The sequence below is a fragment of the Pteropus alecto genome, unplaced genomic scaffold (assembly GCF_000325575.1).
Source record: "Pteropus alecto unplaced genomic scaffold, ASM32557v1 scaffold5, whole genome shotgun sequence".
Classification (NCBI taxonomy): Eukaryota; Metazoa; Chordata; class Mammalia; order Chiroptera; family Pteropodidae; genus Pteropus; species Pteropus alecto.
In genome coordinates this window covers 23,817,218-23,833,277 of record NW_006441953.1, presented here as the reverse complement: position 1 = coordinate 23,833,277, position 16,060 = coordinate 23,817,218, and the positions used below count along the sequence as shown (strand labels likewise).

The 16,060-nt window shown below is 36.8% G+C and overlaps 1 protein-coding gene across 1 annotated transcript in view; it reads right to left on the bottom strand.

Moving 5' to 3' along the window:
• The window catches only part of LCORL (ligand dependent nuclear receptor corepressor like), a 95,717-nt gene that overhangs the window by 78,758 nt on the left and 899 nt on the right, over positions 1-16,060 (bottom strand).

Here is a 16,060-nt window from a genome sequence, read left to right as displayed (position 1 = left end):
CTTTAAAACAAGCTAACAAAAATGCCAGTTGAATCCCAGTTAAATATCAGAATAAGGACTAATTCTTTAGGACAATATATATTTTTTTAAATTCATAATTTGGTCTTCAGCCAATTTTTGTGCCCCATGGTTTCTGCCACATTGCAACTTTCAGCGATGCTATAATAATTTTCCAAAAAACAGAATATATCATACTTTCAAGCTTTTGTTTCTGGTGTAAAAGGAAATCGTTGTTGGGTTAAGAGTAGAGCAAATACTTCATCTGATTTTTGTTTGCAACACAGATGATTAAGGAAGAATCAGAGCAGAAGATAAGAAACGATTAAGAATTTTTCCAGTAGTCCAGGCAAAAAAGTAGGATTGACTTAGAATCTTTGGAAATGGAGGGAAGGGGTGGATTTAAGATATATTTGGAAGCACAATCAATAATTGGTGGGCTGGATACAGGAGATGAGAATGAGGATAAGTGAAAGATGATTTCCAGGTCTCCAACATGTAAAACGAGATATACTGAGATGAAGAATATCAGAGGAACAGATTTGGTATTTGGTAGAGGGAGATCAAGAGTTCAGCTGTAGATATGTTATATTTAGACTATCTGAAAGATATACAAGTGGAAAGAGATCAAGTAAATCAAATATTGAGATAGGCTAGGAACTGGGAGGAGATAGAAAAAACGAAGATCAAGGAAGTGTAAAGATGGAATCACTGTATGTCAAAGCTATGGGAGTCTAAAACCTACAGTGAGCTATGTTACATTTATTCTACCAACTTCAACGGAGTGAGGCTGACTTGAGGGAGTCTTTCCAAATTACTTACGTTTATTATAAAATTATTCACATATCAAACAAAAAATGCAAAACAAAATTACTTAGTCTAACTAGGCTAAATTTTCCAGACAGATGATAAAGAGGAAAAAATTGGGGGGAAAAATAACAAAATAACCACCACACACAGATGATAATCAAGGTCCAAAACCATCCCTGGACCTTCAAATGTTAAGAATGCAAGAATGCAGAGGTGCCACATCATTCTTGCAGAAAGAGTCCTGGAACTATAAAGCTCAGAATTTATATGACCAGTGATAGGAATTCCATTCTATGACTGGTTTTCCTAGAAGTCTTGGTTTTCTTAGAGGTCTTAGTTTCCTTAGATGTCTTGCTGTACTTACTCTTGCAACAACTGATTTTAAGGCAGGCTAGCAAACCCTAATGTGCTAGTCCTAGGTACTAATATAAAAATATGCTGCTCTATATCCTATCTTGGATAACGGTCCCATAATTCAATCTGGCCTCCTAAAGAGAAGCCTGGAAATGATTCTCCATCCTTCCTCCTTTTTCTGTATGCCCTTAGCTCATCAATGACTAAAATCTGTTAACACCTCATATCTTTTGAATTCTTTCCTTTTCCCCCATTTCTACCTCTACTCTTATTTCAAATCCTCATAATTTCTTGGTTGGGCTATCTTGACAACCTCCTGATTGATTTGCCTGTTCTATTCTATTACTCCAATGGCAGAGTAATCTTATAAAACCGCAAATTAACCTATGTCACTCCCATGCTTAAAACCCTTCAATGGTTTTCCTCTACCTATGAGTTACTTAATATCCCTATCTGTAAAGTGGAAATGATAAAAATAGTTCCTATTTCTACAGAAGACTGTTGTGAAAATCAAATGAATTCTAGTATAAGCACTTAATGCATAATCCACAGTAAAATAAAATGATTGAAAAATAATGGTAATGACTATTGTATTTTGCTTAGAAGTTTCTCCGTGACTCAATTTCTATTTCTCTTTTTTCTTCTCATATCCCACAATCATCCAACGACCATTCACAGACCCATACAAAGACACCTGATCATTCCTCTCCTTTATACCACAACTTTAATATTATATCTGCCTCTATTACAACATTTATCATACTGTATAGTAAGATAGCCTTGTTTACCTTACAAGATCATGCTTCAGGAAGACATGTATTATATACTGTACCATTAAGCCCCCTAGCACAATGCCTGGCCCACAGACATTAACTGAAAAAAAAGTTATGAGGGAAGAGAGTTGCACAAAAGGACTCTAGAGGATTGCCATGGTTCTTTCGACCACAAAAATCTCATTATTGTTGAAATAAAATAAAGGGGCAATTTTAGAACGGGTGGAAAGAATGAGTGGGTCAACAAAAACTGTGAGAGGAGAAAAGGATCTGTGGGTTCAGACTGATAAAAAGAGTGAAGTTAGTTATGTAACACAGCAAGTTAGATAAGTAAGCTAATGTATATACATAGGGAAATTCTACCCTATTTCTGAGTTATACTTACACCAGAATAGAAATATTAAAAGGTCAAGATATAAGGCAAAAGAGAAAAAAACAGGCAATGATTAGGCTGATGCCATAATATTGGTGTGTTTTTTAAAAAACACAAAGTTTACCAGGGCACTACTTATATTCTAAATGGTGAAAAATAAAGTGAAGAAATAAAATGGAGTCAGTATAGTCAAGATGCTAACTTACTAAAATCAAGTGTGTTCAGGAAAGGATTCTATTATTCTTGTTTTAACTAGCCTGGGAACTTAAACTTTTGAACTTTCTAGTCCTGCATCAATGCCTGAGTATATATCAAACCTCCAGATAACCCTCTGGTTACCTCCTGAAGCACCGGTCCCCAATCTTTTTGGCACCAGGGACCAGTGCTCCTATGAGAATCTAATGCCTGATGATCTGAGGGAGTTGAGGCAGTGAGGCTAGCGCTGGGGAGGGAACCCTTAATTCTGGGGAGGGAGTTGAGGCAGTGAGGCTAGCGCTAGCAAGGGAACCCTTAATTCTGATATGTGCATCCAAATCCAGGTGGAGCTTCGCTCGCTCACCTGCCGCTCACCTCCTGCTGTGCGGCCAGGTTCCTAACAGGCCACACACAATGGTACCAGTCCGCGGCCCGGGGGTTGGGGGCCCCTGCCCTGAAGGACTAGGAAAAGAATGTTCACATACCCAGACAACCTGATTTCCAACATTCAGACCACCTGTCATCTAGAAGATGACCATCTTGGGACCAATCCAGAGGCTAAGAAGGCAAGACTGAGTCTTCTCAAGAATGTATTTTTACTCTAAGAACCCTCAGCTTTTCTTTCTTCTTTGGAACACCCTGTTTACTGCCTAGTGGTTTTTATGGTTTGCAAACTCTAAGACCCTTGAATAAATCTTTATCATTTATTTCCAGTTGAAGCCTCTAGACTCTTTTCGAGTTCATTTGATAACAAGTATAGGGGAACACAGGCAAAGGAGAGTCAAAATGAAATAAATTTTCATTAGCTATGTTCTACTTCATCATTTGCCATTCTTGAGAAAATTTAAGAAGAGATGGAAAGGTAATGGCCATAACTCTTAGAATTAGAATAGAAGGCAACTTTATATCCAGTTTATATTTATAAAAAATTGACAATCTGTGCTGGGGAAAATCCTTGCCTAACTCCACGCTCTCATCACCCGCCATTCCCAATTGTAAGAGCATGAATGAAATTTGTGGATATTATTCCCTGAGTAACCCATCTCAAGGGAACCCTTAATTCTGATATGTGCATTCAAATACAGAAAGAAGCTCCCAATCTCTCTCATTCTAGGCCAAGAACAAAAGGCCGAGGGAGTCTAAACCCAGAATACTTTTTTCCCTACCCTTGAATTCAAGGTTCTGAAATAAAACAGAAAACTATAGTTGGAGACACAACTATCTGATCAAGAAGGATCGGACTTGCTAACTTTTTTAACCAGGATCGACCAAAAGAGTAATATAGATTTGGATGTGAATTCTACTTTCATATTTCCTAAGTGGAAAGTCTTGGGCAAGTCAGGGTCTCTAAGCCTCAGTTTTCTCATCTACAAAATACAGATAAAAACTGTACTATTTCACATGTGATTAATACACATAAAAGCTTAGCATAGTGACTGGCACAAGGTTAAGCAGTCAGTAAAGACGAGCTATCATTATTTCAGTTAATACTATCTCTAGTATCATTTCAAAAGGCAATTCTGAGTGTTGAAAAATCTATAGACAATTTATATATTACTATGTGATTTCAAGAGCTGAAAGTGACTAATTCAAGAAAACGTAATATTTCAACTAATGATACTGCTTATAAATATTTTTTTGTTTAGTAATAATCTTACATTTACTGAATGTTTTAAGTATGATAAGGACTTTTATTTTTTCAACCATTTGAGGGCAAATGGCCTACATGATGTCCCATCATCCCTGAATATTTAAAAAGTATTTTCTACAAAGGCATTCTCTTACAAATAAATACAATCATTAAAACTGGGAGATTAACAATGATACATTATGCTCACTGCTTTTAAGGTGTCCTTGCTCCTAGGCCCCTTCTCAGTGACATATAGAGTGTGTTGTATACAGCTGACCCTTGAACAACAGAGGTTTGAGCTGAGTGGGTCCACTTATATGTGGATTTCTTTCAATAAATGCTATAAACGTATTTTTTCTTCCTTATGATTTTCTTAATAACGTTTTTCTCTAGCTTATTTTATTGTAATGGTACAGTATATAATACATGTAACATAAAAAATACATCTCAATTGACTGTTTATGTTACTGGTAAGGCTTCCAGTCACTAGTACGCTATTTGCAGTTGTTTTGGGGGAGTCAAAAGTTACATATGGATTTTGGATTGCACAAGGGGTCAGCATTCCTAACCTCCACATTGTTCAAGGGTCAACTGTATACTTATGCACATTTAATTCTCTATTTCTGTGTCTGTCTGTCTGTCTGCCTATCTATCTATCTAAAATGAAAACCATGAGTTCATGCCAAAACCCAATACTACAAACAGCATTCTAGTTTCCTCCACTTTCATTTTTGTAACACTTCTCAGACAGTGAGAGGCGTGGCTCACATTATCTTTAATAGTTACTTATCTGACTAGTCTCCCTATATGTAACCAATCTCCCATGTGGCTGCCTCCCCTTCCCCACATGGATGCTCTCCTCACCGCCCCCTTCTCTGGCCCAACACTCCAAGCCTTCTCCAAGTGTATAACCTCCTAACCTGTTCAGGCCCCTATTCCTCATGCCTGGCTCCCCTCCTATAAGAATAACCTCCTTACCCTGCTCAAGCTCTACATCCCATATTGAGCTGACCATCTCTGCACCCTTAGGCTCTAACATCTTGCATTTGGAAGCTGGCATGCTCAGCCCACTTGAGTAAGCCTCAGTACACCCCCAGCAAGATACCATCCTACACGGGGATGACTTTCTATACCCTAACAGTCTCCTCATCCTCCCAGGAGATGCCCTTCTCATTCTCTTACCCTGTTCAGCTCTGGACACCCCTCACGGGGGCCAGCCAAGCCACTCTCATACCAGGCTACCCTCCTTCACAGAGACCACAGCGACCCTGCTTAGGCTTCGACAACTTGTACCGGTATGTCCTCCTGTGCAGACTGCTCCTTGCCCCCCACTACACCCTTAACCCACATGGGGACCTTCCTCACCCCGTCAGGTTCTGAAATCCCACTCTTCCAAGATGACGTGCTCCCCATGCCACATACCCCACCCAGTGTGGACACTTACCTCGCTTAGTTCCACCTAAAGGTTTTAGTACTGAATTGTTCAAGAAGGGAAGGGAAAGGACAGGAAGAACAACTGATGACATTTTAAAGAAAGAAATACAAGTGAATAAACTGCACAGGCACCCAAAATCAGAGCTAATTAAAAAGATAATCTACTTGTCAAAGTATCTGTTCTTTCTACTTAAAAAAAACTTTCATACTAATTCCTTCTAAATTTAAAAGTCAGTTGAAAATTGATAAAGGAAAAAATCTTGTCTTTCTTTTCTAGCCAAACATATATTTTATTTAAGCATCTTAAATTGGCCTTAGAAAATCCAGTTCATTTAAAAAAAAAAAAAAGACCAATTTTATTTTAAGAGTTTAAGAAATATGGTTGTTTCAAACACTAGAATTAAAAATATCCAGAATATGGAAGTTTGACTTATTTTCAGTATAACAGTACTACTGCTTCCAGTACACTTATTCCAACTCTGCAAAAATGAGCCTTGCTTGTCAGAGAAAACCTTTTCCTTGCTCCTTGTTCCTATAAGGAAGGATGCTTTGTAAGCCCTATCTGAGTGTCTCTTCACCCTAGGAAAATGAAGTGACTGATCTAATTGGTGGTTCTGGGAAGAATAACTGGGTAGACAGAGCTCGGTTCTCCTCCTTTTCCCCTTGGTAGTGAGCTACTGAGAGAATGTACCTGCAGAAGCTCATTTTCTGCTCTGCTTCCATAGCGTGCCGAGCACTGAGTGAATAAGCTGGTCTCTGCCAGACCGCCTGACTCTCCCACCAAGCTACTCCTGTAGTCTGGCCTCTATCAGGTACAGAAGTGACATTTTGGCTTGTATCTTTCTCATTTTTCAAGTTGTTCAAGGTCCAATTAGAAAAGAAGGGTGCCATTTCAGAGGACTTCGGCAATCCAATATCTTAATTAATATATTAAAGTGGAGATTGCTCATTTTCCCAATTTTGACTTAAAAGGACTCCTTCAATTTAAGCTTCTTAAAAACTATTACAAACAAAAAAATCCCTCAAACTCGAACCAACAGCAGATGTTCAAAATAAAAAAATAAGCAAACTTATCTGATCATGCTTATTACCCATTTTAAAAAAACTTCAAAGGCTCGTAATTTCCTCCTTATAGAGGCCATAATTTATATTTCCAGTCCTACTTCCAACCCCCATTCTATATTATGATATTAGATTGCTGAATATTTTCAGACTATATCATTTAAACTTCTATACCTTTTCTTATTCTAACTCTTTGCCTGTTCCCTCCAACCAACTCTTCTGCTGGATCACTTAATTTAAGGACCAGCAAACTACGGCCTGTAGGCCAAATCCATATATTTTTGTAAATAACTTTTTTATTGCAACGCAGCCATGCTCATTCATTTATATAATGGTTTTGCACTACAACAGCATAGTAGTTGCAATAGAGATCATGTGGCCTGAAAAGCCTAAAATATTTACTATACAGCCCTTTACAAAAAGTTTGCTAACTTCTACTCAGTCTTTTGAAGCCTAGTAATTTCAGATCCATCAAGTCAAAATTAATTGATCTCTCCTCTGCTTTTCCATAATATTATACCAACTCTAATACTTAACATCCCCAATAATTGTGAGCTCTTAAAAAGCAAAGTCTAAACCCTACACCTAGTGTAGACAATAAGCTTTTTTACCCAACCCACAGTTCTCATCTTTCCTAACACTTTTCCCATTCTTGGGGGAAGTATTTTGGAAGAAACTTCTGCCCTTTTCTCTATCCCTTATTCAGTCCTCCCAAAGGAAAGAGGAATGACTAATACTGGCAACATCTTGATAGTTGTTCCTAATGAGATGGGTTAATGTTTTAAAGGCCATTTTTCATGCATGGCCAAGTCTCCTGCTTACTCTGCCTAGATGGTCATACTTGCCAATAAGCAAGTTGCTTGGTAAACTCACTGGGGTAGAGTTTCCTTGTATTTTAGAAGAGACCTGCAACTCCAGCTGCTGTCTTTGATAGGTTGGTAAATTCAAATCAGGAGGATGTGACGTAAACAAGTCCAATGTCTAAGTCTGGCCTCAGTTCCAAGTCAAGTTTTTCAATACAACTTTATCATCTAAAAAGCTAATACTTTTAAAACAAGCACACAGATACAGAGAACAGACTGGTGCTTGCCAGAGGCAGGGGATGGGGGCAAGCAAAATGGGTGAAAGAGGTCAAAAGGTACAACTGTCCAGTTACCAAATAAATCACGGGGGTGTAATGTACAGCATGGTGACTACAGTTAATAATACTGTATTGTGTATTTGAAAGTTGCTGAAAGAATAAATCTTAAAATCCTCATTACCAGAAAAAACTCAGTCAATTGGCACACAGTAGGATTCAAAATATGTGATGAGTGACAATAGTAAATTAATTGTAAAAAATCATTCCTTTAAAATGTGCAACACACTAATGCCACGTATATCATATCTTAGTGATAAACTGAATTAGGAAAATACTCTTTGAAGAACAAAAATAAATTTATAGTTCACATTCAGTGATTCAAACCAAGCCCATCTTTCTACCTAATTTATCTGACTCAATATTTTGTTACTATCAACTTCCAGGTTAATTAAATAACATAAAATAATCATGAATTCAAAAAAGTATTCCCCATCTTACTGAGTACTGTAAATGGTTTCTCCCACCTAAAAAAGCAAACATCCCTAGACTCCAGATCCTTTCAATTACTGCTTCATTTATCTGCTCCTCAAAATGTGGCATCTCAAAGGAGTAGTGTACTACAAATGTTATATCCACTTATATATATCTTAGTCACTTTCTAACCTAATGTATGGCTTCCATCCCCACCACTCTGCTGAAATTTATCTAGTAAAGGTCACCTAGCATCTCCAAGTTGCCAAAAATAATGCACAATTCCCTGTTTCACGGTATTTAACATTCTTCTCGCCTCTCGGATTTGGTGATGCTACTCTCTCCTGGTTTTCTACCTAGCCAATGGCCTTACTTTTCAGTGTAAAAGTTCAGTGGCCTTTGAAGCTGTTCTTCCTCTGCCCAAAGAACGTTAAGATTCCTTAAGGTGTGTGGCACTGAGTACCATTACTCCTCTCATTATACTAACCCTTTCTTCTAGGTGATCGCATCCATATCCATGGATTTAAGCATTATCTTTATGCTGATAATTCTCTAATTTATATCTTCAGCCCAGAAACCACTATTACATAAATATTAAAGCACCTTCCATAAAAACAAAAAATAGTGAACATTTGAGGACAGATATTCTAGTCACAGATTTCCATCTGTGAAAGGTGAAATGACTTGTGACTAAGGTTACAATGACAAAGGCTAAGGAAGCAACTGTATTCTTTCATTTCTTCATCCTTTGGCCATCTATGAAAACTTAGTCCTTTGTCCCTACATGTTTACTAAATGGTCTACTATCTAAATATGAAGACTACTTGACAAAGTCACTTACACAATACCATCAGAAAAGAATTGGCCAATTTGAATAAATGGAGAAAAGACTCAAACTTGTTTTTCCATAAGTACTTGAGAAAAGACTCTAAGTTGCAAATGAATTAGAAAGGTGACTGAGGATGTAGGGTAGAAGATATGACTAAAAAGATACTCAAGAATTTGGGGCAATGTATACATAAAGAGAAACAAAAGCAGATAAAAACGGTTGGGCTGTCTAAAGACGAAACTAGACAAATCGGGGAAGCAGCAGTTTGGTGGACTCTAATCAACTAACTGCATTTGGTTAGGAGCTTTTACTTGAAAAAGGACAAATGGATGATACTACTGCTTTACAAACTACAAAAATCAAAGCAGCTATTTCAAATGATAATTTAATGCAAGTTACAGGGTAGACTGAAAGACAGTAAAACCAGCAGTTTTACCTGGCAGATACTCATGTAAATCACAATCTTATCTGAATTTGCCCAAGTGCTTGCTCTTTCAGAAAAACTGAATCCATGAGATATTTTAAAGAAAGTAATAATAATTTGGCAATATATCAAGGTAAAGAAAAAAACGAAGCAAATGTAAATAAGCAGGACAGGGTTGCTACTAATTGTGAGAAAATTCTATGAATAAAGGAAAGGAGAGGAGATATAGAAAAATGATTCTTCACTCTTTTATTTTTTAGAAAACAAAAATTCTCAAAATTTATATTTAGCTTGAATTAAGAACAAAGTGCCATTCTTCAAGTACAAATATGGCATTATCTTGTTATCTTAATGAGATTCCTAGTGGGAGCAGTAGGTTGGTATGGGCCTATTCACAGTCTTCTATCTATATTCTCTGGTGAAAAAAGACTTTTGAAAGAATTACTTAATGATAGATTCAGCTCTAAGTATGGACTTTAATAAAGTTAAATAAGTCCCACAAATGTTGAATCTATGAACTTCGTGCTCTAACCGTTATCATCCATGAATGCTGGCCATGTGTATACCAAAAGAGAAAGAAAATTATCAAAAAAGAAGACAAACTTCACACACACACACACACACACACACACACACACAAATGTAGAATATTATAAATGAAAGACTGGATTTACTGATAAGGAAGAAAAATTGCATATCCAAAAATATACATGCCTTCACTGCTCCTCCCAGGACTGCGCTGTGGTAGAAGAACTAGGGCTGAAAGTCTGACATGTCAGGGGAACATGGAGGACACAATGGCAACGTGTCAGGGTGCACAGCCGAAGAGGGAGTAGTCCTCACACAGTGCCAGCCAAGGAGAGCAGCATGGACACGAAGGTCAGCACCAAGCAGAAAGCAGGCTATCTTCCACTCAGACCAGCCTGCCGCCTGAATCTAACATCTGCAAAAACACAAAATTCATACCCTGCTAGGTCCCAAGGGTAGCAGAATTTTACACTTCCAAGTATAAAATAATCCAGGAGTGCACAGAATTTCTAATTTCACATGCAAAATTCACTGATATACTGATTTCACAGTAAATCTGGATATAAGTCTTAACCACCCAATTACTCATTATCATCATAGACTGCATGTGTCATTTAATGCATGTTATTAGGTAGTGCCACAATTTATATCTTCTTATGTGAATAAAAAACTTGCTAGTGCTTGAAAAAATAGTTGAACAGCCAAGGTTTTTGGGTAGTTGACCCACCCATACCAGTCCTTATCAAATCCAAATTTCTCAGGAAATCTATTCTTCTAGGATTTACATGGCAATAGTAACAGGATAGTGGAAAGTCAAAAGAGCAAGAGGCAAGAAGCGGCCAGAAAGAAGTGTCAAGTTGATATCGAGAATTTTATTTACCTGGGCTATCCCATCTTTAAGTGATACATAGCTCTATGAATTGCTCTCATAACTTCTTCGGAGCTTAAAAATAAAGGAAGAGAATATCCTCCGACACTGGTACTGCTTATTATAAATGAGGCCGGCAGTTTGGGAGAAAGTCCACTCTACTTGTAGAGTGCAGAACTCTAAGCGATGCAATTAACAGGATGAATGAAACACATTAAGTATCAATAAACTAGCTTCAAGATGATTCAGTATGATATAGATTTTTTAAACGAATTTAAGTTAATTTCTTGTATTCAGTTACTACAAAGCCAAAAGATTCCTTAGCATGTAAGAAGGCATCAAATGTCTTTTGGTCTCTTCATATACAAAAAAAAAAAAAAAAGATTAGGCTAATGACCTACTGTGATTCTAAAACTCTATGACTCTAGCTATAGAATACACTAGAATACAGATCGTTCAAGCCCTTACTATCTTTTCCTCTAACATGTCTCATGATCTTTTGTTCATCTGTATCCCCACCAGAAAGAATCTACTGGCAAAACTGTAAAGCTCGAATCTGCGAATAACCTATGGTAATAATAATTATAGCTAACATTTATGTGGCAGACATATATTAACATATATCAACACAAGTAATTCTCAAACAACCTCATTATCTCCAGTTACAGATAAGAAACTGAAGTACAGACAAGTTAAATAACTTGTCTACACTGGTAAGTGGTAACGGAAGGATGCCAATGCCTACAGTCTAGTTTCAGAGCCTTTTTTTTTATGTGCTGTACTATACTATCCAAATAAAAGATTTGAGAAAAGATTAATTAGCTTTAGGTTTTGTTATTATCAGATTTGAAATAAGCGGTACCATGGTAATTAAGAGTTAGCTGGAGCCACTACACTGAAGAATTGTGCTGTCCAATGTGACAGTCGCTTATCACATGTGGCTATTAAGCATCTGAAATGTGGCTAATCGAAACTGAGATGTGCTATATATGTGTAAAATATCTGATTTAATAAAGGATTTAATATTAAAAAAAAGAATGTAAACTAATTCATTAACAATTTTATATGGATTAATGCTGAAATATTTGAATATACAGGGCTAAATAAAATGTGCTTTTTAAATGTGGTGACTAGTAAATTTTAAATTATGTATTTAGCTATTATATTTCTAGTGGACAACAATAGCATGTAGGAAACATTCTGGAGTTTATAGAACGATTCTAATCAAATTTTGCTTTGGTGTTGCAAACTTTGGCAAATCAACTACTTTGATGATTAGCTTCTTTATCTGGAAAATAAGGTTTAAAAAGTCCTGAAATCTAGTGTTCAGATTTTGGCATCAAAATGTATTTCCCACTAAAAAGGAAAAAAGGACTCCTTGGAGAAATGGCTGATGTCAGGGCTGGGACAGGCAAAGTAAAAGATGAACCTGGAATGTGTTGTCTGGGCAGGAAGGAAGAACTCAAAACATCGTTGCATGCGGAATGGTTAAGGAGAGGTGTGAATTGTCAAAAAACACTGGAACCAGCTTGATGAGGCTCCCATTGGCCAAAACTGGGACAATTCAGGAATAAAAATAATGATAGTAATAAATTTAACCACTGAAAAATAAGAATCCATGAGTTCATACTGATAAAAATAACTGAATAAATAAATAATGAAGGAGATTGCTTTATGACAGAATATCAACTACTAATTATAGAAGGAATGATGAAGCTAGAAAATCATGAATAGATATTAAAACTTGGGGGTTAAATTTGGATGAGATTATGTAAATATCTGTTCCTCGGAGTACTTCCCAAAAAATTACAAAAGGATACATAATAACTTTCAGGGAGAAATATGGTAAATACCGCTTTAACCAAATTTTCAAAGCTAACATCACCTTTCATGATGTTGGTTTGTCTTAATGTTTGTCATGACAAACCAACATCATGAACCTCAAGATATGATGTACTGAGAAGGGCTGAACATCTTTTCAAAGGTATTACTTAAAAAAAAAAAAAAAAAGGCATAACCAATCTAATCATGAGAAAACAACAGACAAATTCAAATTGGGAGACATTCTACTAAATAACTCCCCTGTACTTTTCAAAAATGTCAAGGTCAAGAAATACAAGAAAGGCTGAGGAAGTGTCCTAGATTAAAAGAGACTAAAGAGATATGATGACCAAATGCATTGCATGATCCCGGGCTGGGGTTGGGGGGAGGAGTGCCTTACAGATAAAATAGATAAAATTTGAATATGGATTATGATTTAGATAATAGTATTATGTCGATGTTAAATCTCCTGGTTTTAATAATTACACTGTGCTTAGGTAAGACAATGTCTTTGAGTTTAGGAAATATACACTGAAAAATTTAGGAGTAAAGAGTTATATCTCCAAATGATCTTCAAATGGTTCAGAAAATTCAGAAAAAAAAATATAGACAGGTAGGTAGGTAGGTAGATGGATATGGATGGGTATAAGGCAAGAATGATAAAGCAAATGCAGCAAAATGTACTACAACGGGTGAACGTGAGTAAGTATATAGGAGTTCTTTTTACTATTCTAACTTTTCTTATAAGTTTGAAATTACATCAGAATTAAAAGTAAAACAAACAAAAAACAAAAAACTTGGCCTATCTTCCAAATATCCTAAATAGACCATAGAAGTTCTAACAATGTCTAAAAATCTACAAATGCATTTCTTTTCTATTGGACTTTATTTTTAATTTTGTAACTTATCAGATACTAATTATATTATTTATTTATTATATTATATTATTTATTCCATAAGATCCAGGGCTATATCTGTTATACCCCAGTATTAAATGCACACTAGGATATTAATTACTATAGCCAAGCACTAAAACATTCGTTAAATGAGCATACTCAAAATTATAGCATAACATATGATTATAGAAAAATAATCAAATTATAAAAAGCGCCCCATTGTAAATAGAGCAATAAATCAGATTAGTCATAAATCTAACCTAAAGAGATGAGTTCCACAAACAGAAGAAAATAAACATCATTTTCCTTATCAAGAGTTAAACATCTTAGCTAACTATAAGCATTTATATAACTAAAGTGAACATTGTTTCCATAAAATTGGAATATTATGAGTTAGAAAAAATGAATCACATTAAAGACTTACACTAAGAACTGAGATTTAAAATTTCACTACTGGCTCAATACTAACTTGCTGTTCGACCCTGAGACATTGTATACAATTTCCAAATCTCATTTAAAAATAACACTTTGGGATCATTTTCTTTCTCCAATATTTCATAAAAATGATGTCAAGCCATAAGAGCAATGAATATTCAATACAGAATATATACACGTATATATTCACGCACATATACACATGCAAAGGAAAAAGAATATAGCTTTTTTGTAAACATGTTTAAAAGTATTGAACGTAAACACATTACTAGCAAAAGGTAGCTTACAATAAGTGTACAAACTACATTTAATCCCACTTCACACCATGAATAAGTGCTTCACATATAGGATATGGGAAAAACCCAATCAACAAGTGTATATTTCCTTTAAAAGAGTTTTACTGATTATTTAAAAATAACGATGTCAAAAACAAAAGTATGAGATGGGTCTTACTAGGTCTCCTGACTAGAACTGGGACTGTGGGAAACAATTCTCAAATAACCGTTAGAGCCCAGGAAAAAATTTCCTTTCAAATACAGTACAATTATATATTACATTAAAAATGTAACACAGAGATTGCATATTAGACATACAGCATAAATGCAATTTTCAATGACTCCCAGTCCTACTTCAGTATCTAAGCAGGTAAGGCAGAAAGATACTCTTTTTCCATCAAATTCAATTAATTTTATATTTAATTAAAATTTGACTAGTTTTCAAAAGCACATATATTTTTGAGATACGGAGCCATACTTAATGTATCTAAATACGCAAGAAGATAGGAGGGGAAAAACCCAAAGGATTCAAAAAAAAACATAAAAAACTGACCAACGATATTGTCAAATCACTGCGTGCCTCCGGAAAACTTAACACAATAATACTGCCAGCCAGTGTTACAATGCTGTTATCCTGCCTGATTCTAACCCAACGAACTCAACGATTTCTAAACAGGTTGTCAGTGGAAGAGATCTTTATATAAGCAATTATAAAAACGGGTCCATTTTGTATTCAGGAAGTACTAGTAACACTTAGCTTAAAATTTTTTATGTAAGGAACACCGTGAGGTTTTTCTACACTTTTTTAAAGAACTAAAATCACTTATACTTGACTAAAGCCATTTCCTAGAATGTTTCTTTAGATAAGACCGAGATATATTTTATAAGTGTGAAACAGTAAATTGCTTAACCGTAACTTAAATGCCCCTCGATCAGAGCAACCGTCTTTCTCACACGTTTTCCTATGTCCACCGTATCCTGCAGCGCACATTTCTGAGTTGAAGTTGTATTCGGTTATCCTACTACGATCTCCTTTTCGCTAGTGAAAAACAAGAAGGATCTTCAGGCGCTAACCCAACAAATCTGAGGGGGGTGGGGGAAAAGGGGCGCGAGGTGGCGCCAAGAACAGATGGAAACAGGGTAAGAGTCGTTTTCTTAAGGCACTAAGGTTAGTGCCTCAACTCCAAATGCCAAGATTTAATTGCAAGTCCAGCAAGCTGCTGCCACTGTCTACTCCGCAGACAATGCGATCTTCCTTTCTACCTCTTCCCTTACTCTCCTACCCAGAACCCCCTAACAAAACAAACACGGACAACATACCCCATCCCATGACCCGCGATGTCCCCTCTGTGCCCACTAAACCAACCTGCTGGAAAACATCTCCACGCATACGTCCCACTCAGACAAAAACGCGACAACGGCAAGGTGAGGAGGTCCCACCACCTCCCGCCACCCGGAACAACCCGCAGAATGACAATCCTGAGCCCAGAAGTTTGAAGCAAGAACGATTCCGACCGCAGCAAAAGGGAAGACGGGATTGCAGGAGAACGGGGCCGGGAGGTGGAGAGGGAGATGTGCGTGTGTGTGCAGGGACGGGTCCATCACATGACAGTAAAAGAGGACCAGAGTCGTCGGGGCGCTCGCGAGGAGAAGGGGGGTAAGGGTGCCATCGCCATGGCAACAGCACCCCCCCCTCTCGTCCAGACTTCCAAAGAGGGAGGAAGAACTTCAAATCCCAACCGTCAGCGCTCGAGCGGCTCCTTCTTAAAGGGGTACACACAGCGCCGTCGCCGCCGAGCGCGAG